The following is a 21,761-nucleotide window of genomic DNA, read 5'->3' as shown; positions in this document are numbered from 1 at the left end:
TGAGACTATAGAAGGAAGACGACACAGCATCCTTTGCGCCATTTCCCCCTAAAGCACCCCGCTTCCCAATCAGGTAGCGTGTCTCCGCCTCTCCCTCTCTGTTTCTCATGAATAAATAAAATCTTAAAAAATAATAAACAAACAAACAAATAAATAATCCAGATCTCACTTCAAATGTTGCAAGAGAGAAAAATAGAAGAATAACTTCCAAGAAGGTAAAGCCATCAGCCACGAAGGACAACAGACATACATCTTCTATACTCTTTACCACTTCCTACCATTTTGGGATTAAACATGCCATTGCATGTAGCTACGTCATTCATTTTCATGGCTAAATAGTATTCCATTGTAAGAATACAGCATAATTTAGCCATTCTATCATTCCTAGATATTTAGATTGTTTCTGTTGTTTGCTGTCATGGCATGACCATTCTTTGACATGTCTTGGTAGTACACACGTGGACAGATTTCTCTAGGGAATATTCTTAGGAGTGCAATGAACACGTCATTGCGTACTCAATAATTGCATACGTTGCCAAACTCCCTCATGGTGATTATGCCAATTATAGTCTATCCTGCAGTATTTGGGTTCCTTTGTTTCATACCCTTGTCTACATGTGCTATTTTTGGATATCCTAATGTTGCCTAACTGGTGGAGGTACGATGTTGTTGTTGGGGTTTAATTCACATTTCCCAATAACTAATGAGGCTGAATATCTTTTCTTTTTTTTTTTTTTAAGATTTATTTATTTATTTATTTATTTATTTATTTATTTATTTATTTATGATAGACATAGAGAGAGAGAGAGAGAGAGAGGCAGAGACACAGGAGGAGGGAGAAGCAGGCTCCATGCCAGGAGCCCGATGTGGGACTCTATTCCGGGATTCCAAGATCACGCCCTGGGCCAAAGGCAGGCGCTAAACCGCTGTGCCACCCAGGGATCCCCCTGAATATCTTTTCATATCATTTATTGGCCATTTGGATTTTCCCTTTTGTGCCTATTGGGTAGAGCTATTGGGTTGCCTATCTCTTTCATATTAATTTTGAGGAATTCCTTGATGTAACTAATCACTACATAATGTTGCAAATATTTTCTCCCACGTGGGGCTCATCTTTTCACTCACTATTTGGTCTCCTGATGATCAGAAGAATTTAATTTTAATGTAAGCTCTTTTTCTTTTTTTTTTTTTTGTATTCCTCAGTCTTTATCTCTCTATCTATGGTTCATATTCAGAAGCTCTGAGAGATGATCTAAATTAGTTGACCAAGTACAATATAGCACAATGTGACTGGATGATACCCTAATGCAAAACCATTTCCTAGGTTCTAGACATCCTATATATGTGTCTGTGTTAGGATCAGTGCCAATCTCTAAGGTAGGAGAGTACCATTTAAAACAATAAATGGGAGGCACCTGGCTGGGTCTGTTGGAAGAACATGCAACTCTTGACCTTGGGGTTGTGAGTTCCAGCCCCACGATGGGTGCTGAGGTTACTTAAACTTAAAAAAAAATAAAATAAATGATGGGGGCAGGTGGAAATTAGACAAAGAATAAGATATTTAAGTCAAAAAATACTACTTACTGACAATAAAGTTCTTAATAATCCATACCCAGAGATGAAGAAAATAAACAGAAAGCTTCTTAGAAATTATGTCATTCGGGGATCCCTGGGTGGCTCAGCGGTTTGGCACCTGCCTTTGGCCCAGGGCACAATCCTGGAGTCCCGGGATAGAGTCCCATGTCAGGCTCCCAGCATGGAGACTGCTTCTCCCTCCTCCTGTGTCTCTGCCTCTCTCTCTCTTTCTCTATGTCTATCATAAACAAATCTTTAAATAAATAAATAAATAAATAAATAAATAAATAAATAAATAGAAATTGTCATTATGTGGGATTTTGCAACTCAAATATCTGGTAATTAAATACTTAACAACAACCTAAAAATGTGATTTGTAGATGGCTTGTCGTTTCTTTGGCAACGTAAATGCCTAAAAACTGAGAAAGCTTCAATCAGTTTTGTGAATCAAGTGACCACTCCCAAAATTCTTTTCTGAACATAGTTCTTAAAGCTGCTTTATTTCTTTGCTTCCTTGATCAATCAGTAACTCTCCCTCTCATTTTATTGGTGTCTGTCTAGAATCCATCTGAAATGATAGGTTTCCGGGCAACTCCATAGAGTCTCATCTTTGCCGCAGGCCTGGCTCTTGGTTTGGCTGAGAAGTTTTAATCAACCTTTGGAAAATGCTCTGGAAAACAATAGTTTTATCTCCTCCTGTTTTGGATAGAGAAGCAATTGACTTTTCTAACTCTGTAAAGATCCGTATTTCTGGATACTAGGCAATCGGACCGAGTCTTGCCAGCACTGTGTTGTAACGTCTTACTAAAAGCAAGAAGGAACATTCAGTACACACTAAGCGTGTGGTTTTATGCAACTACTTCCTCTGGAGTTAGGGGCTTAGGCAACTGATGGGCCCTTCAGATAATTGCAGGTAACAATCTTGCCAAACGTTTTTGCCTCTGCATGACAAGGACACTGGCTTTCTAGTAAATAATATCAATTTTCTTATCTCCCAGCTGCTAAGCCAATGCCACATATTTTGGGTTTTTATAACAACAATACCATACTTTTGGTACCAATTTCTATTTTTGTGAGGGTAGGGTTAGGTTGCTCTAACAGAGACCCATCAATAATCCCTCACCTTAAGGAAGACAGAGGTTTAGTTCTTTCTCAGGTAACAGTCCAAGATGAGCGTTCTGGGCAGTGGGGGACTCTGCTGCACCTGACATTTAGGCATCCAAGTTTCTTCCATCTTATTGCTCCTCCATCTCCTAGACCTTGATACTGTCGGCACGGTCAAGGTTAAGTCATGACCTTACTTGGATCCCAGTGTGTGGAAAGACGGGAAAGAATGAGGAGGTGGCATACCCTGGTCTTAAGGAACAGACCTGAAAGTGGCACACAGCACTAACATGAAGGAAGGCCGGGAGATGTGACAAGGATAAAGAAAAGAGCAGATTCCGGTGTTCAGTTGGAGTTATATTATTCCCAAATTTCCATCTCAAGGCATCAAGTCACTTTTCAGCTCTGAGAATAGAGACTACTATTCAATATCAATATATCAATATCAATAGATATTGATCATAAAAACAGAGCCACGTAGAAGATCAGAAATACAAAAGGAAGTTCTCCTCTCGTGGACATTATTAGCTGAAAAGCTGAACAGTGTCACAAGCATCTTGCTGAAACAGCAGGGCAAAAAAAAAAAAAAATAAAAAAAAATAAAATAAATAAATAAATAAATAACAAACAGCAGGGCATTGAGATTTTAAATCACTTCCAGCAAGCCAGATGCGGTAAAAGGAAATTAACTGTACAGAGCTCAGTGTTGCTAATTGAAGATATCCAAAATTTCACAGGTAGGCTCTTAGGAAGATGTGTTCTAAGAAAGAAAGAAAGAAAGAAAGAAAGAAAGAAAGAAAGAAAGAAAGAAAGAAAGAAAGAGAGGCATCTGGGTGGCTCAGTGGTTGAGCATCTGCCTTTGGCTCAGGGTGTGATCCTGGGGATCTGGGATCAAGTCCCGTTTCAGGCTTCCTGCAAGGAGCCTGCTTCTCCCTCTGCCTGTGTCTCTGCCTCTCTCTGTGCCTCTCATGAATAGATAAATAAAATCTTTAAAAAAAAGAGAGAGACAAAGAAAGGAAGGGAGAAAGGAAGAAAGAAAGAGGGTGCCTACAACAGTGCCTGGCATAAACTAGGCACTTTCTCTACTTAAATATCAATTTCCCTTGCTTCTATCGTGTTTGTTGCTCTCCAGGGGCTGCCTGGCTCACCTAAAAGAAGGTGGTGTGATCCCAAATGGCTGGGGGGCAAAGGTGAGGTGCACACAGCCCCTCCCCGCCCCGGGGGGGAGTTCACCCACTGCTCTGTGTGCAGCCACTGCCTCGCTGGCAGGGACAGAGGTGATCTCCCAGTGGCCACTCAGGTTCATGTTTGCTCTGTTCAGGCCCCTTGGAAGGCTCAGGAACGTGGTGTGATAGATTTTTCTGAGTTCAATCAGGACAATTAAATAGATGTCTCTATTTCTGGATGTTTTGAGTAAATTCCTGTCTGGGTTGCCTAAACCAAAGGTCATTCGTGTTGAATCCAAAGCCCTGTATTGAACTTTGTCCACTGTCAGGAGAGGACTGGCCACCAGGAGAGGAGGGAAAAGGAGACGACAGGAAAGAAATCACCATCTGAGAAGCTCATTGTGAAGGAATAAGCACCAGAATCCTTATTTTGAGCTCTGTAAAACAAACACAAAACATGCACCCCCCCAACCCCCCAGGAGTCGACACCAATTGCTTGTAAAGCCTTGTGTTGAGGATGAGAAAGAGAGATGGAGGAAGGCCTTGGCTTCACAGTCCTTCTGGTGGACAAGGACAAAAGAAGAAAAAAAATTGTCCTAAAAGGAACAATATTAGTGAAGTGAAACAGCATAGTCAGTGTGTCAGCATGAAGAGACCGTGAGTGAAATGAGTCTAGAAAACAAATGATTGAAGAGACCGTGAGTGAAATGAGTCTAGAAAACAAATGATTGGTGTATTCACTCAAGCATTCACTCCACAAGCACTTTTGAAGCACCAGCCATTTGCCGTCCACAGTGACAGGCACTAGTGACACAAAAACAGAGGACACAGACCCTGCCCCTGTAGCTAGAAGCAGGGGACAGGCAGCTTGGCCAATGGAACAGGAATGTGTCACCAGAGCTGTCATTGACATCAGTATAAGGTTCAGGTGTTTCCAAAGAGCTGGGGAGTCTGTGGGCAGAGCCAAGAAGAGGCTTTCCAGAAGGGGTAGCAGGGGTGAAAGCAGCGTGCAGGGAGCAGGCTCAGGGTCTGAGGGGCCAGGGTAGCCACTAGGGCCTCAGAAACCCAAGTTCCCGAAGCTTCTGTTACTAGGGCAGGCCATTAGAACCCGGAGAGCAGCAGCTTTAGAGCAGAGGTGCCTGTTCTGGGGACAGTGTGATGATGGGGAACGATTAGCCTGTATGAACCAGTTGAACTGCTGCTGGGAGCACCCTGCCCTCATCAGGGCAGCTGGTTATCGGACAGATGATCCCGAATCAGCACGGAAACCACCTTGATGAAGGAGAGAGCAGGCTGTCCCACCAAACCTCCTTTGAGGAAGTGTTACCCTAAAACTGCCACTCTGGGGCAGATGGAAAGGAACTGGGAGCTCCTCATGGATGACCCTAAGTTGGAAGCCTGGCTCCTTAGTTTACGGATGGACAAGACACTTGTATTCGTTAACAACTGACTGGTGGCAAATAATAGACATTCAAGCTAGCCTAAGTGAGAAAGGGTTAATTTGACATAAAGATATAGGGCTGTCCCTTAATACTGGAGAGCAGGGAAGGCATCCAGGTCCCAGGAAAGAATAGGACCAGGGAAGTGGGTGCTACTCACCAGGAACCATGCGGTGCACTCTGTCTCTTTCTCTCTGATTTCTCTATCTGTCCCTCCTGTTCTCTGTCTCAGCATAACAGAATATGACCAACACCCCCACCCCCGCCCCTCCATAGTGTCCTTGTTTCTATTTCACAGTTCCCAGTTGATGGAAAGTTTGGATCTCTCTTTGGACTCAGTTCCAGAGGCCTGAGGCAGGACTCATCCTGAGTTGAGGACAGGAGAGCAGGGTTCACACTGGACACATGGCAGCCGAGGCACAGAGTAGTTACAAGGTTCCTGGGAGTTAGGCAGGTGCCTCAGAGGAGGCCAGCCACTGCCCCTCATATCTCTGGGCCCTGATCCCTGAAAATCATATCATCGCCTTACCTGGTTGTGGAGTAGATGTGACAAGTAAATATATGTGAAGCGACTACCATATAGTAGGTCCTTGGGAAATGGAGGTGGTTGTGATGATATTAGGCAGTAAAGATGGAATGTGATCTATTATTAGGAAAGCCCAATCTGGGGCCCGGGCCTGCAGCCTTCTTTCCTCCACCAAAGCCGATCACATTAACATAAAGATATGGGACAAGGTCGCTCTTCCTTGGTCTCTCTCCTTCCCATCCTCTCATTTCCCACCCCCTTAGTTACAACTTAAAGCGCCCCCCACCCCAAGCTGTCTTTGCGGTTACAAATCAGTCATTTACATTCGGGGCCCCTGCCACCCCCACAGGTAGTCCTCTGTAATGGCTCTATTTAGGAATGGTAGGTCTCTACCGTGATTGTATGTCTTTCCTCTTTATTGAACTTTAAGCCTGTGGTCTGAGAGGCTACGTCTTCATACCCTGGACATCGCTGTGCATCTGGTGCTTGCTTGATGATATTTGTTGACTTACCATGTTTTCACAGCAAGGCCAGTGTCCATTTATAGACTCATTAGAGGAATCTCAAGAACTCATTTATTTTGGGCCACTGCCTTGAGCCGGGATAAGGCTGCAGCTTCCTAAATAACTGGTCATGTGTTTTCTTTCCATTCCCATGTAAGCCTCCATGTCATGTAGCCTGAGATTTGGAAGGGGTTTGGTAGGGATCCCAGGTCAGACAGCTCCCCACAGCAGGATTCCTCCCCGCAGGAACCCTGAGACATGGCATCTGGTCGCTACAGGGAGCTTGTTGTCTTCCAAGGAAGCTCAGGCCAGCTTTTTTCTTTTACAACCTAGAAAGTTCTTTGCATGAAGAATCTCACATCTGCCTTTGTGTCACTTCCATTCAATGTTCCTAGGTCTGTAGGACCAGAACTAATGCCTCTTCCCTGTGGCGGCTCTCCTTGCATTTTCAACGAGGGCCCAGTTCAACGTATCAGGACCCCACTAAGCCTCTTCTTTTCAACCCAAGTATCCTTAAATCCTTCTCCACAAGAAACAGTTTGTAGATCCTTTGACTCCCCTTGCACACCTTGATGTGTTGTGTTTCCCTTTGTGAATCTTTCTGAGAGTTGAGAACCTAGCACAAAATGTAACACTCCAGTGTGGTCTGATTACGGAGGGGAGTAGGATTAGGACCTTTGTTCAAGATCTATCTGCTGTGATTTTATTTTTTAATCTAGCTGCTGTGATTTTATTAATGACGGAACAGTAATTTTATTAATGTAGACTTGAGCTACTGTCTTTCTTTTTTTCTCCTCCTCCTCCTTCCTTTTTTTCCTCCTCCTCTTCCTCCTTCCTTCCTGATTAAATCTTCATATTTTTTAAAATATGGAAATTACTCTTTTTAATAAATGTAACCTACATTATTATGGAAACTTCAGGCAGGAAAAAGCAAAATATGAAAGGATAAATAAGAGAATAACAACCATACTGTAATCCTTCCTCTTAAAAATAACTATTGATTACATTTTGGTACGTACTCTTCCAGACATCAGTTTCTATGCATAAACACGCACATGTGTGTACACACATATACACTTTGACAAACATGGGGTTAAACCTCTGTGGTAGATTAAAGACGGCTGCTAATTCTTACGGCTCCTTTGTTGATGGGTGGTATCTATTTCCTGTGTCTGGGCTGGGCCTGAATCTGTTTTTAACCAGTAGAACATAGACGAGGTGATCCTGGGTAACTGCCAAAGTGGGCCTTAGATCTTAGCTTCTGCCTTCATCTCTTAGAAGACTCTTCTTGGAGCCCAGCCACCATGTGCAGAAGCCTAACCAGCCACATGCAGAGGCCCACGTGCAAAATTGAAGCCTGTGCCTGAAAACGCCACAGAGCTCCCAGATGGCAACCAGGATCAGCTATCAACTATGTGAGTGAGGCCCTTTTGGACTTTCCAAATTATCCCAGAGCCCCAGTCAGTACCAAGTGATACTGAATGATCCACTAAGTAAGGAGTAATTGTCGTTTGCAACCACTAGGTTTTGGGGTAGTTTTTTACAACAGCAGTAGATAACTCAAACAGTTACACATAATGACAGCAGATGTTTTTACAGTATTTTCTATGTGCTAGGCATGGTTATAAATCCTTTATACGTGTTTACTCGTGTAATCCTCACAATAACCCTATGAGGCAAGCACTATAATTATCTACTACTGTTTTCATTTTATAGAGGAGGAAACTGAGACACAGGGAAATAAGTCTTGTTCAGGGCCACACAGCGAGTAAGCGATAGGGCTGGGATTTGAGCCCATGCGGTCCATTAGGACTGTGCTCTAATCCACCATACCCCACTGCCTCCCTGCTGCTTTCTCTCAGTTTAGATATATTTTTTAAAGATTTTATTTATTTATTCAAGAGAGACACACAGAGAGAAGCAGAGACACAGGCAGGAGAAGCAGGCTCCCTGCGGGGGGCCCGACGTGGGACTTGATCCCTGGACTCGGGGATCACGACCTGAGCCCAAGGCAGACACCCAACCTTGGAGCCACCCAGGCGTCCCTTCTCAGTTTAGATATTATGAGCAACTTTCAACGTCAGTAAATATCAATCTACAAAATCATACTTAAGGGCCACATGTTGAAATCTGTTGAAAGCTCAATTCGATCATCCATAGTGTTAGCGATCTCTTGGAGTTGCGGGAGTCTCTTCATTGGATGTATATCCTACTAAAGTCTCCAAGTTGATAGAATTTGTTGAATAGATCGGAGTTCAGGAGTGAGCTCTCTTGAGCCCAGGCGAGATGCCCTTCGAGAATAACGTCGTTTAACAATACTCGTTAAGTACGGATTATTCACCAATGTTTTATTATCTCAGCCACTGGTTTCCAAGCACAGGCTGGGAGATGTGCCACCTAAAATCGTGTGGGCATTTGTTAAAATACAGATTCTCAGGCTTTGCCCCAGACCTTCCAGTAAGCGACTCTCTGAGAATGGGGTTCAGGAATCTGTCTTCTAAGAGCCCTTCACACATGATTCTGATGACAGCAAGATTTGGGAGCCATTGATCTAACCTTCCTTTCTCCTCCTTATCCATATCAAATCCTATCCCAATTCCCCATGTACACTGTGGGAACACTCTGATTATCACTGTGAGAGATGTGCTGGCTCTGCTCTTAACCAACTATGATTTCATATCTGGACTTTTCTTTACCTGTAGAATGAGGAGGCTAGGTTAATTATTTAGTGGGTGCTGTGGTATGCCCACACATCCCTTCTTCAGGACTGAGTCACTGATTCCCTCAGTTCTTGGGAGTATTAGCTGGCAGTTCACAGGTGACCTAAGGCCACATCTCCAGAAGAGTAGTCTGTATCTGATGACTGGTTGGTGAGGAAATATGACGACCCAGTCCCCCAGCCTCAGGGTGAGCCAATTCTGAAGAGCCAGCCTCTGGGGTGAACCTGAGATTTGGGTTGCATCTGCGTCATGGTTTAGTTCCTCCCTTTGCCTGTTTCTACTCCATGCACTTGCCCAATCTCCATCTCCGTCTGTTTCCTAAGGAGCCGATCGTCACACTGAGCTTTTGTTCCTGATTGGGAATGAATTGATAGCAAAGGCTCTTTATCTCATCCCTTTTCAAACATCATGGGCGATCTGTTCCAGAGCATTCTCCTCTTCGTCTTCCTCCCATTCATTCTCCATTCACTGGACAAAACTGGACAAACTTTTATTGTGCTCCTACTGTGTGCCAGACCCAGAGCTCAGCCTGGGTATTCAGAGACTTGGCTGTGTCTCCAATCGTGGCAAGAGAGCAAACACTTAGGACCTGAATGGCTCTTCTGTCTCTTTGTCGTTTGTGAGGCTGTGCTGTTTCCCAGACTGTGGGCCTAGCCCATCTTCTCTCTCTGAACACGACCCAGTGGGCCTTTTTTTTGTCCTGGTCATGGTTGGCAAACCCTTTCCCCCTTTGTAGGGGCTTTAACCTTCCTGACACCATTCTGTTTCTGTCTCTCTTTGTATTCCCTTCTTATCCTCTGAGGTCCTCCTTCCAGCTCTGGCAAGGGTCAACATAAATGTTTCGTTCCTTTAAGACTCTCATATCTATTTCATGGTTACTGGGTGTGGGATAGTGGAAAATCTGAGGGGGGAGGATCTTAAGGTCTTCCAGAAGGGCTAGTGCAGATGTAAGGGATCAGAGTTTAAACTGTCATCCAGTAATCCACCTAGGACCTACCTATATCAGACAAAACTGGAATAAATCAGCCACATTAGCTGCTGCCACTCCTCTCTCACCACCTCCAGCACTATCTCCCCACTCCTCTTCATGGATTGACAGCTTGCCTGCTCTCTGTGCTGCATACTTCTTTCCTCTCCCTGTGCTGTCAATCATTTTTATTTTTCACTTGAATGAGACTGAGTCAGAATGCATCTTTTCAAGGGTTCATCACATTTTAAGCTTGTTCTCATACCATATTGCGACATAAAAGGCTTTGTCCAGTGGACAGGGACAAGGCATCAACAGACATTAAGAAAATACCTCTTTCCAGCCCTTTGCAATCACATCCCACCCAAGGTCTCTTCACTGAACAGATATAACAATCTAGTATAAGAACAGAAGGAACCCAAACCCAACACTCTGATTTAATATATGAGGGAACCAAGAAACAGTGAGGTTGAGCAGCTTTCCAAAGGTCACACAGCCCTAATTGCCAGAGCAGGAAAAAAAAGAGTCCGTGGATGGTACATTTTGGGAAGACTTTGCCTGTCGGAGGTACTCCTAAGATTTCTAGATTCTACCTAAGAGTATTACTTTGATTGAGTATATACAGGAATGAACCTATTCTTACTAGTCTCTTTTATCTATTGCTCCTCCATAGTGGATCAAGACCAGCCCTAAGTACCATCCTGCTTTTACCTTGAAGTATACATATCCCCCACCCCACACACACCAGGAATCATCTTAACCCACCTTCATGCTGAAGTCAGATTCTTTTTTTTAAGATTTTATTTATTTATTTATTTATTCATTCATTCATTCATTCATTCATGAGAGAGGCAGAGACATACGCAGAGGAAAAAGCAGACTCCTCACAGGGAGCCCAATGTGGGACTCAATCCCCAGACCCTGGGATCAGGCCCTGAACCAAAGGCAGATGCTCAACCGCTGAGCCACCAGATGCCCCCTGAAGTCAGATTCTAAGTAATGTCTTTGAGTAACCACCCCGGCCCTGGTCTGCTCTTTAAGGTCCAGGAAAACCATCTGGTTAGGCCCTGGAAAATGGATTCGTAGTAGCCCAAATCTCCACGGGGCGATCTATAAGCCGAACTGCTGACGTGTTCCCTGGGGATATTCGGTCACTGTCCTCAGTCCCCTTTGTAAGTGATTGAACAGCTCTGAGCAAACTGTTCCATCACCAGGTCTCTGAGATGATCATTGTCACCTGATCATCACCTCCCCCTCCCACCCCCCCAGAGTATGTCCTTCCCTGTAGCAGGTTCTCTTTGGAATCCTCAGGGGCCTGTGGTCAGAAACTTGCTGCAGTGGCTAGAACATTAAAGAACACGAGTCTGAGCAGAATGAATTTGGGGGAGCGCTTCATTCAATCCCTGAGACGCCAAGGTAGACAGTTGTTACTTTTGGCTGCCCAGCACCTCTTCTCCCCTCTTCTGGGGATGGAGCTTCCTTCCTTGGGAGAACTCCTTTCTTCCTCTAGGTGGTCCTGGATTGCTGATCAAAGTAGCCTCACTTGTTTCTCCGGAGCCACAGGTGCAGACCTGTGACCTGGCTTAACCATAACATCCTACTTACTTGCCCATAACAATTGGAGGATTGGGGATTATCTAAGGACCAATAACAAATAATAATAATAATCAGGGATTTTAAAACATGAAGCTGGTGGGGAAACTATCTTTTCTTTCCAGTCAAATTGCTACATAACTGTGACTCCAAGAGCTGCTGAGTAAGAAGGTGGAAGGATGAGGCCACCATCCAGCGATGAGGCCTTGAGAGAGAGAGGGAAAATGAAAGAAAGAGAGGATGTTTTTATGGGGTCAGGTTTTGTCTGATTGTTCTGGCATTATCTGGCACCTGTTTTTGATTCTTTGAGCTGCCCCAGGATTTTTCCCCAAAGCCTCCCCCCTCGTTTCTCGCCCCCCAAACCAGTTTGTTTTAGAATTTCTGTCACTTGCAACCCAGAGTCCCGATGAATAGAAATATTCTGACAGCATTCCTCTCTACCATACACTTTTTCGACACTTTAGAAATGTGCGGGTCTGCGAGTCTCAGAACTGAACTGTGTTCCTATCTCCTCGATCAGAGTGTGGGATTGTTGGGCGGTCACTTGGTGATGCTGGGAATTATGTCTCCCAGCACTCCCTGCCCTGGATGACTCTGGTTAGAGGGGCCAGAAGGGAAGTGGCCTGAGACGTGGAAGACAGCAGTGGAGCAGCCACCAACGTGCCCCGAAGGCTGCTGTTGGCTGGAGCTGGTGAGGCACACAGAGATCTAGCTGGGCTCCTGTGTGTCCCCACTCTTCCTTGCTCCTCTGGGACTGCCACTCCTGCTGACCAGAGGTGACCTCACGCCCACACTCAGACGCTTTGCTGCAAACTCACAGAGGCAGTGGCTGCAAAGAGCCAGCCACCATCCTTCCAAAGATTCTTCACGAGCCGTGGGTGGCCCCATTCATTGCACAGCTAGACCTGCCATGCTCTCTGTAAGCTCCACTTCATTCAGCCCCACCGGTGCAGGTTAGTGACTTCTGAGATTTTTCAACAACCCCCGTCAGATATTCACTTTCCCAGCTCCTGACCCCATTGTGAAAGAGCTCATCTTATAATAAAGTCCACATTCCCTATTCCATAATACTCATAGTAGTTCTGCTTCCAGAGTTTATTTCTGACTCATACAAGTGGTATTGGGTGGACCCAGACACAGAAGCTTCCTGCTTCCTTTCTTTGCTTCATGCTCACACCCAAGTCCTCCCATCTCTATAATTCTCTTCCTCTCTGGTCACTACAGATGCTTCATCTTTTCAAGTCCCCTCCCTGGGTTCGTAGGAAGATCTGACTCTGTTCCTACTCACCTTATCATTGTGCTAATTGTGATCTCAAGCCACTTTTCCCTCTGACCTCTGACTCACCTTCACACTATTTCCCGCTCCATTCCAATCACAATACTGCAGGCAGCCTGGAGTTTGAACACACACAGGCATCCAGCTAAGGCAAATGCCTGGACGCCCTGCCCAAAGCCTCCCACCCCTGGGTTCCATGTAGGACATGTCATTAGAGGAGGAAATAGAGGACTTCATGGGTACCGTGTGGTGCCTACAGTAGATGCCATATGGTATTTGTAAAATGGATTAACATAGTAAAAACTATTTGAGTTGAGGGAGCCTGGGTGCCTCAGTCAGTTGAGCATCTGCATTTGGCTCAGGTCATGATCGCAGGGTGTGGAGATTGAGCCCCATGTCTGGCTCCCGGCTGAGCTTCTCCCTCTCCCTCTGCCTGTAGCTCTCCCTGCTTGTGTTGTCGAGTGTGCATGCACACTGCCGTGCTCTTGCTCAAATATATAAATTAAATTATTTTAAAAAAACTGTTTGAGTTGATATTACCAAGGAATATTTTCAACTTCAACATGGCATGCTGCTGGCCCCCTGTACAGTGCATGCATGGGTCTGAAATTTCCACTGGGATGGGCTTTAGGTCTCTTCTAGCTTTGTGATAACGGTCCAAAGGCCAGAGTTACTAATCCTGCACAGCCTCTGCTCACTATACAACCTCTGTTGGGTCAGCAGGCCTCTCTGGGCTTTGGCAAGTCTACCTGGATCAATGAAGTAAACAGAAAAGAATTTAAAGTCATGGTATCTTAGGTCTGGAAGCAACCTTGGGGGTTATCCCTAATTTGGGCAGCTGCTTCTTGCTTATTTCCATCCATTCCCCTGGCTTTGTCAACCCTTCCAGCCAGAGGCCTGTGGCCACGTAGCACTGTGCCATCACTGTAGGCAGAGGCTGGGGATGGTGCTTCATGCCTCTGTTGGGACTTTATCCAAGAAGTGGAACAAGTGTCCAGCAGCAGAAGTCTTTTTCATATAGAGTTAGGTATCCTAAGTTTTAAAAAGGATTCTGTTGCCCCGTTGACATGAGACATGAACAGCAAGTAGGTACTGGGAGATTTGGGAAATGGGAGAGGAAGACTAATTTATTACAGGCAAGAATGAGGCGAGCGACTGCCCGCTCTGAGCGTCTGGTATGTGCTGTATTGACACACAGTCTTCTCAACAGCTCCGTGAGCTAGGTTGTGCTACCTCCGCAGATGAGGGAACTGTGATCCAGCAGTCTCAAGTCCTGTGCCTCAAGGGACACAGCTGGTAAGTGGCAGATTCGGGATGCCAGGCACTTTGGAGTGACCTCAGCCTCTGTTCTCTTGACGTGTATAACCCAAGACCTGTCTCTCAGTTGTGCTTGATGAAGGATGTTTTCGAGTTCTCTGATAAGAAGGGAATTGGAAGCCAATGCATTATATCATTCCATCACATACAGCACGTCCTACATCATGTGTCATCTCATACCAGGGATTGGTTGGGTATGATTAAGCAATGCAGTGGTCTTTCAGGCATGCAGATTTAGCTACTTTCCCCTCCTCCTTTTGTTGTCTACACACATTCCTCAGTGTATATCCTCTGGGTGGATATCTGCCAGGCCATTGAAATCAAGGTTGGTTTCTTAAGCAGGTGAGCAGTGCCCTTAAACTGAGGTTGGTTTGGCAAGAGTTGTTTGGATCTGCTACATATATCATGCCTGTCCATTCTGTCCTCCTCTGTCCTCAGAACCTCCTGGAGTACCACGGGCAGAGCCCCAGCTGCAGTCCGGAGAGGAAAAGGACTTGTCCTAGTCAGTAGGCGTTAAGTCTGGTACCACAGGCCCAGTTTCCTGATTCTCGTTTGCATGTTTCGCAATGCTCCTTTTGTATAGGTGGGATGCATTTTTTTTACCCAGGCCTAGTGCTGATTTCAAGAGCAGAGTTGGGAGGCTTTAGCCAGCCCCTCTTCTTCATCTCTATCAGCACCCCATCCCCTGCCCCACCTCTTATTTTGTCATGAATAGCTGATGTTTCAGGTAAATTCTGTACAATCAAAGGAAGCTGCGGTCCCTAAGCCCACCCCTTCCCAACCAACAAGCAGCTTAAATCCTTCCTGTATAGAAATACCGGAGCCACTAGTTAGTCCATGTATCTGTCTCTTCTAGGAGACTGTCAGGTTTTTCCCCAAGGGCAGAAAATAGAACCCCCCCCCCCTTTTCTCTAATGTCCCCAAAAGTATAATGTGGACTCTGCATAACATAGTTGCAATGAGTATTTGCTTCTGAGCCTGCTGCTGGAGGGGCCAACTATGCTCAGCCCCAGTTAAGGATGCTTATCTATTTGGAAATCGGTATTCCTTGCATATCTTCACTAGGACCGGAGTTAAAGGAGTTAAAAGGTAAAATGACTTAATTTTTTATGACTCATATCATGGATTCCGTCCCTAGACTGTGGATTCCCTAAGCAAAGCCACCACATATTTGCACATAGTTGCTACTCAGTGTTTGCTGAATAAATGACTTAGAATCTGGATACGGGATCCTTATAGTACCTTATACGGTACCTAAGGGTAGCACACCTTACTTGAAAAGGAGCCCAGACATCATCAGCATCATCAGACTGTACTATCACAGAAGAGTGAGGTTATTTGAATTTTTTTTTTTTTTTTTTTTTTTTTTTTTTTTTTACCATTGGAGCGGTAAACAAATGGAATTTACAACCCAATGTAAGGTATGAAGGCAATCGTGGGTCACCTCCATGCCTTTGGCTTTTCACATTTTAGTGACCTGAAGTCACTCTTATAAGAAAGGATAGTACACATTTCAGAATTGCTGTAGACATACACTGGGTTGGTTATCTGCTCAGTTGCTCTTCTCTGGGTATGGTTCAACCTCCCTCAAACCCCTTCAAACACACATGCTCACCACACCCCTCGGGGGTCCAGGCAGCCACGTTTATGCTATGACCTGCTCACGTTCACCTGGGAACTTGGAATTTGAAATACAGAGACACAAAGAAAAGAGCTTGTCTAGGGAGGCAGGTCCATTAATGGCAGCCCCCCTGGAGGGGAAGTCCACCCATGTACGAGTGCACACGCATGCACGCACACTCTGACAGAGTAAGAGATAGACTCAGAAAACTCCATAGTTCTCAGGAATAAATACATAGAATCTGAAAGTGAGTTCATCTTTTCTCCCTGTTGCTTTCTGCACCTCCATTTCTAGTATAATAAGATACAATAAAGCTTGTATTTTATTTCATATTTTGAGCACTTCTAGAAGCCCATGGAAGGGAAGAATGTACTTACCTTTGTATTTCCCTCAGGCCTAACCAATCCCTGACGCTCCTCAGGCCCTCAATGAACGTTGATGTCGTTGAAATAATTTGATTGACTGTATTGACAAAAACAACAAATTTATACGTTTCGGGGGGTAAACTTAAAACTCTACTCACATCCAATAACCTGTCTTTGTGTTCAGATATTATGTTGTGATTTAAGAAGCAAGTATCTATTAAAGAAGTACTCATGCTCTAGCAAGAACAAGATGAAAGGGGAGATCCTTCTCTGCCCTCAGAACCTGCTGGCTCCAGAACCCCACAGGGGATACACAGGAAAGGATGCAGAGAGCAATTGGGGCCTGCCGTTCATGGATATACCCCAAGCAGACCCTCTTCGGGGTCTAGGCTGACATACTGAGCTTTTGAAACAGCTCTTTGGACACAGAGTTGAGAGGCTTTGGGAAGAGTTGAGAATGAGCTGGCGGTTAGGAATCTGAGCAGAAGGAGGTAGGTGTGGAGGAGGACAGCTCGCCCCTGAGGAGACAGTTGGTAGAGTCCTTTGGTGAGTGCCTACAGGCCAGCAGCCTCCTGTCTGAAGGGTTAGTTTGCTGCACCGGCCACCCAAAGTCAGTCATGAAGGATTGGGGATGGTCTTGGTGAGGTGGGGAAGGGCGCAGTGCCTTCAGGGTGTGGACACCCACCTCCCTGCACCCTATATCAGGTGTCCCTCGGCTAGTGCCCTTGTTCCTGCTCTCTGGGCGGCCTCGCTCTGGGAAAGAGCTGTGGAGTATTGACACACATGCGAATGTGGTTGCATCTGAAGATCTTGAACATTCAAATGCCTTCTCTGCTGGAAAACTTGGAAAGAGGTTGGGCAGAGGAGAGGGGAATGGACCCAGAGAGCTTAAAAAATGTTTTTACAAACCCGTATTTGCTACACTAAATATGTACATGGTGTAAGCGGGCCTTGCACTTTGGGGTGGGGGGTTCCATTCAAGTTTTAGGATTTCAGTGATAAGAGAATACATACTTAAGTTCTTTTTTGCTGATCAATGTTCTTTTATGATATCTCTGCTCTCTTGTCTCTATCGTTGTCTTAGGAAAACTTCTTAAAGGTGTCATTTTTAGGGGCTCCTTGGGTGGCTCAGTTGGTGAAGCGTCTGCCATCAGCTCAGGTCATGATCTCCTGGGATCGAGCCCTGTGTCGGGCTCCCTGCTCAGCATGGAGTCTGCTTGAAGATTCTCCTCCTCGGCCCCACCCCTCACTCGTGCTTGCACGTGCACACGCTCTCTCTAAAATGAATGAATGAATAAATACATCTTTTTTATGTATTTAAAATAAAATTTCATCTTTCATTACATGTATTTCATCGTTATATTTTTATAAGCTGTTCATTAGCCATGTGTAATTTTTATTTTGTGGATTCTCTGTATCCTCAACCCATTTTTCTGTTGGGTTGCTGTTATTTATTGTAATGATTTTCAAAAATCTTTATATATTAAGGGTAGTGCTGGGGATCCCTGGGTGGCGCAGCGGTTTAGCGCCTGCCTTTGGACCAGGGCGCGATCCTGAAGACCCGGGATCGAATCCCACGTCGGGCTCCCGGTGCATGGAGCCTGCTTCTCCCTCTGCCTGTGTCTCTGCCTCTCTCTCTCTGTGTGACTATCATAAAAAAAAAAAAAAAAAAAGGGTAGTGCTCATTAGTCTATCCTGAATATTGCAAATAGATTCTCTACAATTTGTTCTTTTTATCTTATAGTTTGGATTTTGGTGTTTTTGTCCTTCAGAAGTTTTAGAATTTTCTGCAGTCAAAGGCACCATCCTTTGCAGCTCCTGCCCTTTCTGCTGTCAAAGCTATGCATAAAGATTCTTTTGCATGTGCCAGATGACCTGTTTGTGAAGGGAACTTTATTTTTCATGGATACAGCACAGCTGGGTGGTTTTCCAAAGTTGCTGACCAGAGGTAGCAATGGCTGGGTCAAGGTCATACCATGACCAGATGGTATTTCTGCTCTGCAGATTTTAGAAGCAGAAGCGGTGATGAAGTTTCCATTACCTGGAGACCCATGTTCATCCTACATAGAACTAAAAGTAAACTGAACCGTGCTAAGCCCATTCTTTGCATCTTTATGCAAAAGCTGTGGAAGTAATTGGTTGTTTCTCTCCAGAACCCAGCAAATGGCCTGGGCTCACGACGGAGGGGAAATGTCCCCTAAGTGAGAACACTGGCCTGCTGACAGCATCCGAGCGAACTCTCCAGCAATAGCCTGGCATGGGCTCCCCTCCCACAGGGGTTGTTGATTGCTCAGGCTTTTACAATCCTCCAGCCGTGTTCCAAGGAGGTTTTGTGGTTTAAATCAATGTGCTTCTGGGAATAAGTGGCCTTATTATTTCTAGTTGCCATTATTTGCTGTGCTCTTATACCACCGTGACATAATATCCTTTGTGCAGCTGCACAATAACAGTCCTTTCAGGAATCTCTAAGAGCTTTCTAATTAAGACCCACAACCACATAACAGATGGAGAAACTGAAGCCCAGGGACAGGAATGTCAGCGCTTCACCTTGGTCACAGAGGTGCCAAGCCTAGGTCCTCCCGCTCCTCCTGGAGAAGCTGCAGGCCCCAGGCCACTCTGCTCATGTAGGAGATTGAGGCAGAGCCCGCACCACCGTTGGGCAGCCGTGGGCCCCTCCAGGACAGCGTAGGGCCCCTGGGCCGCTGAGCTATTGAGCTGAGGACTGAGAACTAGAAGTGCTCCTGGCTGGGCAAAAGCCCTTGAGTTTACAACCTGTTCTCCATGGCAAGGTCAGTTGAATTCCTAAGTCAGTAAACTTGATGGACTGCCTTCTGTGCCGGGCAGCAGGAATGCAGGGAAGAACTTGCAGGCCCCCCTTCGGGATGTTCAAACGCCAGACAGAAGAGACAGGTATGTAAGTGGGGGGCTGTAGGAAGCTGAGTGTTTTAATAGAGGGTAGACCAGAAGGCTAGGGTGGCACCCAGCTCTGTAGGGCTTTCAGGGAAAGCTTTTTTGGAGAAGAGGACTTTGCACCTGGGTGAATCTTTAGAGAGGACTGAGGAGTCGGCTGGAGGCCGAGCTATGGGGAGGAGAGCGTGGCGTTCTGGAGGCCTGGGTGTGTAGAGGGGCCTGGACAAAGAATGGCAACTTGTCTAAAGTTGGCCAAGGTTCTCCTATTGTTCTTTCTCTCTTCTATTTTTATAGCCCAAACTCCGTCCCTTTTTATTCTTTTTTTATTTTTTAATATTTATTATTATTTTTAAAATTTCTTTTTATTGGAGTTCAATTTGCCAACATATAGCATAACACCCAGTGCTCATCCCATCAAGTGCCCCCCTCAGGGCCCGTCACCCAGTCACCCCAACACCCCCCCCCTTTTTTTTTAAAGATTTTATTTATTCATTCATGAGAGAGAGAGAGGCAGAGACACAGGCAGAGGGTAAAGCAGGCTCCATACAGGGAGCCCGACGTGGGACTCGATTCCGGGTCTCCAGGATTACACCCTGGGCGGAAGGCGGCGCTAAACTGCTGAGCCACCGGGCTGCCCCCCAACACCCCCCTTTTTATTCTTGATATTTCCTTTGGAAGTTAAACACGTGGAACGTGAGGGGTTTTGTTTGTTTTTGTTTTTGTCTTTGCAGACTTGCCATATCTCTCCACTCCTTAAGGCATTGTGGACACCTCTGACTCGGGAAAGATCATGTTTTGGGGAGTGCCCTCCCACCCAAAAAAAAGCACAGGGGTGCTTGGATGGCTTAGTCAGTTAAGTGTCTGCCTTTGGCTCAGGTCATGATCTCGGGGTCCTGGGACTGAGCCCTGCATCCGGCAGGGAGTCTGCTTCTCCCTCTTCCTCTCCCTCTGTGATCTCTCTCTTTCTCTCTCTCTCAAATAAATAAACTCTTTAAAAAAGAAAAAGCACAAAGGTAAACTGCATACCTTTCGCTGCATAATAAGGACATGAGGGCAGCTCAGGGCACCTTGGACTGGAACTCAGCCAGGCTGTCTTCTAGGGGAAAGGCCTTGGCCTTGGATGGCTCCCAGTCTTACCTGTTACAGGTCCAGCCTCCTGGAGCAAGGCCCTGTTGTTCAAAGCCTGTGGAGTGGAAGCTGGAGAAAGCACATGGAGATGTGAGGTGGAAACATGAGCTGGCGAGCAATGGAACAGATGGCTGGTACAAGAGTGAGAGCATCAGGTTTGAGCTGGCAGAGTCTGATGTGCAGCTGGCTCTGGAGTCGGGCTCGGACTGGAGTGGTAAGAAACCAAAGGCCTCCTGTGGCTTCCTCTCCTTGCCTTTTCTTGCTGGGTACCTTCCACTGCCCCCTGCACCTCCTGCGGGGTCTTCCAGACAGTATGAGATACTTCCTCAGTCAATGAGAATAACAACGCAGTGCTTCTCGGTCTTCCCTCCGTGCAGAGGTGGCAGGTCAGCTAGCCCTGGGCCCTAGGGACACACACTTTCCACCCCGACATGTATGACGACCACCCATGGCTGCCTGAGAGCACGGACCCTACCCGCCTATAATGAGCACTCAATCGGTCCATGGGAAAGAAAGGCAGGGAGAGAGGAAGGGAAGGAGGTAGAAGGGGGGCACAGGGAAGAACCTGGTCGGGAAGGTGGAACCCAAAGCTTTCCAAACAACGCATTCTGCACCCTGACCAATTCCAGCTGTTGCTGGAGGAGAGTGAACATGACTCCAAGGCAAGAGTTGGATACGTGGTCTTCTAAAAAATTCTTTTAGGGGCGCCTGGGTGGCTCAGTTGGTTAAGCATCTTACTCTTGATTTTGGCTCAGGTCATGATCTCAGGGTCGTGAGATGCAGCCCAGCATCAGGACCCATGCTGGGCAGGGAGACTGCTTGGGATTCTCTTCCTCTCCCTTTGCTCCTCCCTGCTGCCTCACCCCCCACCAGCCCCAGCCACTGGCTTGAGCTTTCTCTCTCTCTCTCAAAAAAAAAATATATATATATATTTTTATAAATATATATATATATTTTTTTCCTTGTGAGCTCTACACACTGGCCCACTCCCCCTTGCCTGGGGCCTCAGATTAGAGCCTGAGCTATACTATGGGCCTCCTCTGGGCCTCATGGTGCTAGTAGGTCATGCTCTCGCCATCACACGGCTCAGAGCTCAGAAAGAGTAGAAAGCTTGCACTACACCTCTCGCCTCCAAGGTGAACAACAGATCGGCTGGTAGATCAGACGAGGCTGCTCCATGCAGGGATGTGACCCAGTGCCGCGAGCCAGAGAATAGCCAGAGGCCAGTGAGGGGTGGGACAGTGGAGGGAGTCATTTTTTCTCATCAGCAGGACATGGTGACATTTAGCCATCATGTGTCCACCTTTATGCTGAGCCCAAGGGCCAGGAAGCTGGGTTGCTTCACACCAGATTGAATAAGATACAGGCCCTGTAGGAATCCTGACTCCTGTGCCTGGCCGAGGAATCTGGACACAGAGGGGATGGGCAGACGTGTCAGGGATGGAGGGAGGAGCATGCAGGTGGAGGGAAGGCATGAACACGGTCACAACAGTGAGTATGTGTGGGCTGAGCTCCGGGGAGGTCTAGGAAGCTGGTTTTTCCAGACTGGGA

General features: G+C 46.1%; 1 long non-coding RNA gene across 4 annotated transcripts; it reads left to right on the top strand.

The window, feature by feature from the left end:
- Window positions 1–7,527: 7,527 nt before the first annotated feature.
- Window positions 7,528–17,515, top strand: LOC144316355 (uncharacterized). 4 transcript variants are annotated; one of them, XR_013382278.1, is made up of 3 exons: window positions 7,528–7,728; window positions 13,897–13,954; window positions 14,080–17,515. It is a non-coding gene; the product is annotated as an uncharacterized LOC144316355 (long non-coding RNA). The 4 variants fall into 4 exon arrangements; XR_013382277.1 differs by having other exon boundaries at window positions 13,897–14,165; window positions 14,625–17,515; XR_013382276.1 differs by having other exon boundaries at window positions 7,533–7,728; window positions 13,897–17,025; window positions 17,257–17,515.
- Window positions 17,516–21,761: the final 4,246 nt, after the last annotated feature.

Source organism: Canis aureus, chromosome 6, assembly GCF_053574225.1.
Source record: "Canis aureus isolate CA01 chromosome 6, VMU_Caureus_v.1.0, whole genome shotgun sequence".
In the NCBI taxonomy this organism is placed as follows: domain Eukaryota; kingdom Metazoa; phylum Chordata; class Mammalia; order Carnivora; family Canidae; genus Canis; species Canis aureus.
The sequence above is the reverse complement of the archived record's forward strand: the minus strand, read 5'-3'. Positions and strand labels throughout refer to the sequence as shown.